Below are 7,949 nucleotides of genomic sequence, written 5' to 3' on the forward strand. Positions count from 1 at the left end.
AAAAATGTTTATTGCTGTCAGCAACCCAATAGGTAAGTGGTTCCAAAACAAATGCTAAATGGAGTACTGCTTCTTGACTTAACTCCTTCCTACCCAAAATACCTGTGTAATGATTTGTTCAAAGATCTGAAGTAAACGAAATCAGATCAGATATCCAATCCCTCAAAGAAAATGGGTTCAGGGAAGTCAAATCCCCAAACTTGCCCTCCTTCTCACCTCTCTAACCCATCCTTATCAGAAGCTGCTTGTCACCAATAAGATTAGTGGTAGGTAGTGAATTGGGCTAGATCAGATTTTTCATGTTGGATTAATCATGAAAATGCCATGAACAAAATAACTTCTGTGATTGAAAGGTGCTGAAGAGCCCATTAACTGCACAGTGTTTGGATCAACAAACTGTATCAGAAATACTCTTGATTAAAGTCCATAAGATTTGGCTAAGGTAGTTTCATGATTATAGAATTTAAGATCTACATGAGTAATGAATATGGAATGGTATCTAGTGACTGATGCTTTAAATATTTGTGTTGTTTTTTAATCAGTATCACTTATTTTAAAAGTAATATTCACACATTGTAGAGAATTTTTTTAAACTATAGAAAAGAAAAAAAATGAAAATCACCCTAACCCCTCACTCAAAGATAATTATTCTTAATAGTCTTGTGTAAGCTCTCCTAAGGACGTGTGCGTTTAACAAAAAAACAAAAACACTATAAATATAACTTTGCATGCTTTGTTTTTCAAATAAAATTATATAGGGAGTGGTTAACAATTGCATAATATTGTGGCATTACAGATGAACCATAATTTCACAGATTTTCTACTATTGGATTTTAAGGATAGTCCTGAGTTTTATTTGTATAAATGTCACCATAACAAATATCCCTGGATGAAAATCTTTGGTCTTATCTCTAATTATACCCCTAAGAAATATTTACAGAAGGATAAGGGATATGAAACTTCTAAAAGCACTCATTACCTATCGCCAAATTGCCAGGAAGCTAACCACAGTTTTACACTCCCACCAGCAAAGCTTGACTGTTCACTCGTCAACATCATATATTGATAAACTCTTTATTTAATATGCATTTTAAGCTTTAATTATTCAAGAAAGCAATAATGGGTCTTCCATGATCATTTTCAGAATAATGAAGTAAGTTCAAAGAAATTTCAAGGCCATGATTTCTCAGGAATTTATTGAGACCCATTTAACTTGTGAGCCAGGACAAAAGAGCTTCCTCGCAGGTCTAAAATAAATTTTATTTATTTATATATATTTATAAATATATATAAATAAATAAAATTTAAACAATAAAAAAATAAACCCACCTAAATCATCCTTTTGCAAACGATTTGTGGTAACTTCCCGTCATATACGAAACCTTTCACTTACAGTGAAAAGAGCCCAGCAAACTCCTCTGTTGAAGTAGCAAAATGCAAAAAGAAGAAATACAGTGATCTGATTATAGATACAAGCAAGTCATTAAAGACTTATAGACCACCCTGTTAAACAGGTCCCAGAGCACATCATATTTTTTAAAATAAGAATACAGAAACCACAATTCTAAAATTATGCTTAAATTATATAAAATCCCTTTTGGGGATGTACAAGATATTTGAGAAATTTTTAGAGCTTAGCATCCTTGTCAAGGGCATCTTAACAGTTGTTAAGCACACATATCAACTGATAGAAGGCTAGATCAACCAACTCTATTACCTACTGAGTCCCTACTCTTATTAGGAAAATTATGAATTTGGGGCACCTGGGTGGCTCAGTTGGCTAAGAGTCTGCCTTCAGCTCAGGTCACGATCCTGGGGTCCTGGGATTGAGCCCCATATCAGGCTCCCACTCAGCAGGGAGTCTACTTCTCTCTCTCCCTCTGACCCTTCCCCAACTCTTGCTCTCTCTCTCTCTCTCTCAAATGAATTTTTTTTATTTTTTTTAAGATTTTATTTATCATGAGAGATACAGAGAGAGAGCGAGAGAGGCAGAGACACAGGCAGAGGGAGAAGCAGGCTCCATGCAGGGAGCCCGACGTGGGACTCAATCCCGGGTCTCCAGAGTCACGCTCTGGGCTGAAGACAGTGCTAAACTGCTGAGCCACCTGGGCTTCCCTCAAATGAATTTTTAAAAAATCTTTTAAAAAAAGAAAAATTATGAATTTGAAATCTCTTTCCCATTCTTTAGCTTTTTTCCTAGTTGCAAAATAGTTCTTTGAGAAAATTGTTACTTAAAAAAAAAAAAAAAGATTTAGTTAGTTTAGTTAAAGTAAACTCTATGCCCAATGTGGAGCTGGAACTTACGACCCCAAGACCAAGAGTCAGATGCTCTACTGACTGAGCCAGCCAAGGGCCCCCAAAAAACTTCTTTAAATCAGATTCCTGAGACACCTGGGTGGCTCAGCGGTTGAGCGCCTGCCTTTGGCCCAGGGTGTGATCCTGGAGTCCTGGGATCGAGTCCCACATCAGGTTCCCTGCATGGAGCCTGCTTCTCCCTCTACCTGTGTCTCTGCCTTTTCTCTCTGTGTGTATGTTTCTCATGAATAAATAAATAAATAAATAAATAAATAAATATCTTTAAAAATAAATGAATAAATAAAAAAAAATCAGATTCCAACCCAGCAACATCTTGTCTCAATCAGTAAGTGCCTGAGGTACAAGTAGTTTCTTTAAAAAGGTTTGCAGACCTCTACAGGTAAGCTGTTCTGAAAACACCTGTCTCAGGATTAGACTGGATTGGTTAGAGATATGGCTATCACCATGTCCTTCTGGATCTGACACATAAGTGCTCCTGATGGAGTCACGGATGAAGCTGTCCCTTTTTTGCTTTGCATGTGTCACTGGAAAGGGGCCGGTAGGAAGTGCTGATGGCACATGTACCCACTTAAAGCTCTTCAGTAGCTTCTCCTTGTGATCAGGCCTCTGCCCTTCACCCACCCCCCTGCCCCACCACTCTCTCTCCCCTTGCTCCTCCTGCTTCCACCTCCGCTGGCTTCCTTTCTGTTTTAGCATTCAGGTTCTCACTCACCTCAGGGCCTTTGCATGGGCTGTTCCCTTGCTTGAAAAACTCCTTCCCCACTCTTTGCCTAGCTGGTTCCTCTCCATCCTTCAGGTCACATCAAATACCACCCTTCTTAGAACAAGTTTTTCCTGTTCTCCATCATGTTTTTTATGGTACGAATTGCAATGTGTAGTTTAGGGCAATGCTTCTCAAAATTTTTGGAGTGTAGGATGAATTTTGCTAAATTTCCGGACCATTGAAGATCTATATTTTTAGAAAATATAATAAAAAAAATTTTTTTACTAGACTCAACAAATTACTCTGTCAAATCGCTGTACAAGCTTCTAAACACTTCTGTGTTAACTCATCCCAACCTGGTAACACAGATCTGGGGCCCAGCTCTGGTCCACAGACCCTACTGTGATGATCATTGGTTTGTCCCAGCTAGACTATGAGCTCCATGGGGGAAGGGACCTCATCTGTCTTATTCACCACATGTCCCTAAGGCCTAGAACAGTACCTGGCAGGTGGTAGGTTTTTAAGACATTTCTACTGAATGATGTGAGTGGTTGAACGAACAACCAGTCACTCTAAAAGAGGGTGTGTAGAGAAAAGGGCCCCACTGAGTGGTTTGGCTGGGTTGATCACTGTTGGTGAAGTGGCTGGGCACAGGTTCCAAAGTCTGCAAGCATCATGGGAATCCAGTAGGGGCCCAGGGGATGACTTGGTGGCAATCTCACTGTCCAGACCCATGGGAGGCCCTGGGCAGGGCCTTTTCCAATGCAACAGTCATGTTTTATCCAGAGCAGCTCAAGCTCAGCCTGTCCCCATGCTCTGACTGGCGACCCTCTCATCTCTGACCAGATTCCCTCTGAGGACCCTGAGTGGCAAGTCCATTCCAGGTGCATTGACATGAACTGGGTGGGGGCAACAACAAATGACCTGAGGGGAGATTCAGAGAGTCCAGGGAGTCAGGTGTAGGTGAAGTCAGCTGGCAGTCATTGTCCCTCTGCTAGGGAGTGGGTACCTTAGCACCGTGCAGCCTCAATGCAGGATCCCAGAGGGAGACCAGCAGGGACTCAGGCCTGAAAAACAGAATCTGCAAGGGCTGGAGAGCAGGAGGGAGCCTGGAGACAGCTAGTGGGCTTCCAAAGGTTGGCCTCTGCTGTTTAGGGACACGTGACTTTAGGAGAGAGCCGGCTCACATAAAAACCCACAATTGGGGGATCCCTGGGTGGCTCAGTGGTTTAGCGCCAGCCTTTGGCCCAGAGCACGATCCTGGAGTCCTGGGATCGAGTCCTGCGTCAGGCTCCCGGCATGGAGCCTGCTTCTCCCTCCTCCTGGGTCTCTGCCTCTCTCTCTCTCTCTCTATGTCTATCATGAATAAATAAATAAGATCTTTACAAACACACACACACACACACACACACACGCAATGGAGATAAGGAAGCTGCACTTTTTGGGACTTCACAGCCTGGCCAGGAGACATGTTGTGGGCAAAACACATAGTACAGAGAGAAACTGGCTCCGGATCCACGGCCTCGGGGACGGGAGCAGGAGCTCGAGACTGCGTCAGACAAGATGCCTGAGCCACCAGGACTCTTTCTCACGGGGGTTGGGGGCCAGGGCAGGACTGAGAGGTAGCTGCAGAATGAAAGGCAGCAGGAAGGAGAGGAGAGAGTGAGCAGAGATGTGAGGATGAGGATACAAAGGCACCACGGAATCTATGAGGCTGGGTCTGGCCCCACCACCAACTGGCTGAAGCTGTCTGTCCGACCTTCAAATCAGGCCATGGGGTAACCTCAGGAGCCATCCTCAAAGCTCAGTGTTAAGAAGGCCCCTGGGAGGGATGCCCGGGTGGCTTAATGGTTGAGCGTCTGCCTTTGGCTCAGGGATCCCATCGAGTCCTGCATCGGGCTCCCCCCAGGGAGCCTGCTTCTCCCTCTGCCTGTGTCTCTGCCTCTCTCTCTGTGCCTCTCATGAATACATAAATAAAATCTTAAAAAAAAAAAAAAAAAGAAAAGAAAAAAGAAAAGGGAAGAGGGAAAAGCAGACAGGCCAGGAAAATCTCTCCGTTGTCTGTGATGTGCCCAATATTTCCTACTTTGTTTCTTTCTGTTTATTTTCCTGCCACAACGAGCAGCAAGACGTTTCAAATCTCAAAGACCTACAGTCAGGTTGACCTATGAGAATGTAAAATTTCTGTAGGTTAAAGTAGTCAAAGCCACCTGCTTGACATAATTCCACCGAAGGTGTGTGAGTCCAGGACAGAAAGCAATGGGGAGCTAGGGAGACAACTGCGTCCTCACCCGTCTGCGTCCGGGTCCCGGGTGTGCGAGGAGCCTCACCCCAGGGCCATACAAGCAACGGAGCTAAGAAGAGGGAACGTGGCTGCTTTGCCCAGAGCAGAGGGAAGAGGGGACGGGCAAGGGGAGCAGACAGGGAGCAGCAACCAGGACAGGATCTTCTCTGGCAAGAGGAGGGGCTCCTGGGGGCCTGCACCCCAGGATCAGGTCCTTCTAGGCTAAGTGTCCGGGTGCTCCAGTGTCTCGCTGGCTCACGCACCTGGACTGTGAACACAGAGCTGTCACCTTAGCCACAGCGCTAGGACTGTCACGTCTGAAATGTAAGTCTGTATTGCTTTTTTTTTTTTTTTTTAAGATTTTATTTATTTATTCATGAGAGACACAGAGAGAGGCAGAGATACAGGCTCTGGGGGAGCGGGATGTGGGACTCGATCCCAGGACCCCGGGATCACAGCCTGAGCCCAAGGCAGAGATGCTCAACCGCTGAGCCCCCCAGGCCCCCCTGGATTGCTCTTAACTGTGTTGCTCTTAATGTCCCTGGGCAGCCCGATGCTACAAGTCCACCCCGGCGGGTTGAGGCTGCCCTGCTCCTGCCACTGTGCAAAGTAGAACCAACCACCAGAGGAAGGAATGCCCGGTGTCTCCACCCCAGAACCACCTGAGGCAACAGGACAGTCACCGGACCCTCAGCTGCTGCTTTGCCTGCTGCAATTTGCCACTAGAAGTGCCGGGTGAGAGGGGACCAGCTTTTCTAGGGACAGCACCCTCGGCCCCCACTCCTGTGCCAATAGCCCTCACCCTCGTCCCTGAGGTGGGAGAGGCTGTAACCTCACGTCCCTCACTAGCTCCAGATCTTCCCTTTCTTCCTCAGGGATGGCAGGATGGCAGGTGGCAGAGGTGGGTAACAGGGTTGCTAACTTCCTTGGAGAATTGCTCATTCACCTGGAGATGGAAGGACGCTCTCTTGTTCCACCCTTGGGGTCCTTCCCCAGGCCAATCGGAATGTGGGCTCCTCCTCCCTCAGCATCCTCTGGCAGGCCCCCCCACATGCCACCAGCAAAGCCCTAGGGACCTGGATCCTGCCCCCAAGTGTCCCCTATGAGGGTTGAACAGGCAATGACTCGCCTGCACTTCAGTTCCCTTAGCTGTCACGTGGGGTTAATAGTGGTCATGACATCATAAGGTCTCGTGAGGATATCGTGACAGAAGTACTTGGAGCAGCACCTGGCCCACAGCAAGGATTCTAGCAGTGTTACATGATCAGGTAAGTATTGCCTTTGTTGAGAAAGCATAAGAATTTTTCATGCAACTCAGGGCAGGAGGGCAGAACCGAGAACCACCTAACCGGTAGGCCCCGCAGCTGCTCACCTCTGCTCCTCCGAGCACACCTGTTCCGCTTCTCATCTCTACAGACCAGCCTCGTCCACTCACCAGTCCGCAGGGCCAGACACGTCCACTCGCACCTCTGAAATGCTCATGGTACAGACTCAGCCTTGTTCCCAGACTGGCTTCGGAGTGGTCCCCAAAGAAGAGGGAAATGATGGAGAGCTGGACGTGTCCCCCAGAGGGTGTCTGCTAGAGGACAAACGAGAGCATTAATGGGGGTTCGTCACATGCTGACATCAAAATGACAGTTGAATTTCTGTCCTTTCTCAGAAGTTGAAAAAGCAAAAAGTTTTTGTGACATTAGATGTCACTGTCAGGGGCACCCGGGTGGCTCAGTGGTTGAGCGTCTGCCTTCGGCTCAGGGTGTGATCCCGGGGTCCTGGGATCGAGTCCTGCATAGGGCTCCCTGCAGGGAGCCTGCTTCTCTCTCTGCCTCTCTGAGTGTGTGTGTGTGTGTGTGTGTGTCTCTCATGAATAAATAAATAAAATCTTAAAAAAAAAAAAGATGTCACTATCAGCAGAATTAAATCAAGGTACCTCTTGGACTAATGCAAAACGTTGTTTGCTTTTGTTTGGACCTGAATTTTGAAGTCTTGGTGCTCTAAGTAACAACCTAGGCACATGTGAAAAAGAAAAGCTCTGATCCCTGGAGCCCAGATTATTTGGAAGATACTTTGAAATTTCTTATGTTATTTTTACTGCCTCTACTGTTATCTCCTTGTCACATTTTCAATATTTTGTTGAATGTAGGAGGCAAAGATAAAAAAGGCCATTGTGATTGCTTTTCCAACCTGACATGCTTGGAGACAGTCAAACCATATTGAAAATGTATTCCAAGTGATCAGAATAACTGGCCAATGAAATAGGTATTCAGGTGAGCTTGGAGGCTTCCCAAGTGCACAGAAGAATCATTGTGCTCATTTTCCTGGTTGACGGAGGAGATCCTCCATGCACCTCCTATTTTAGTTTGATTTGAAGGAGCAAGCAGGGAGCAAATGGAAGAGGGAGAAAGAGTAATGATTTGAGCAATTCATGTACATATGAGAGCGGGTGCCATTTGTTTCCATTTTAGGATTCGACAAGTTGCAGAGGAATACATGGAGCATCTCATGTTGTGCCAGAACACTGGTCTTTGGCGAACATCAGATAAGCACAGAATCATAGACCCTGTTCACAATGGTCCTGAATCTACGCCACTCTCAGGAGGGATAGCTCATGTTTGAAAATAACAGGATGGCCAGGATGAACTTACAAGG

This window comes from Vulpes vulpes, chromosome 15 (assembly GCF_048418805.1).
Source record: "Vulpes vulpes isolate BD-2025 chromosome 15, VulVul3, whole genome shotgun sequence".
NCBI lineage: Eukaryota > Metazoa > Chordata > Mammalia > Carnivora > Canidae > Vulpes > Vulpes vulpes.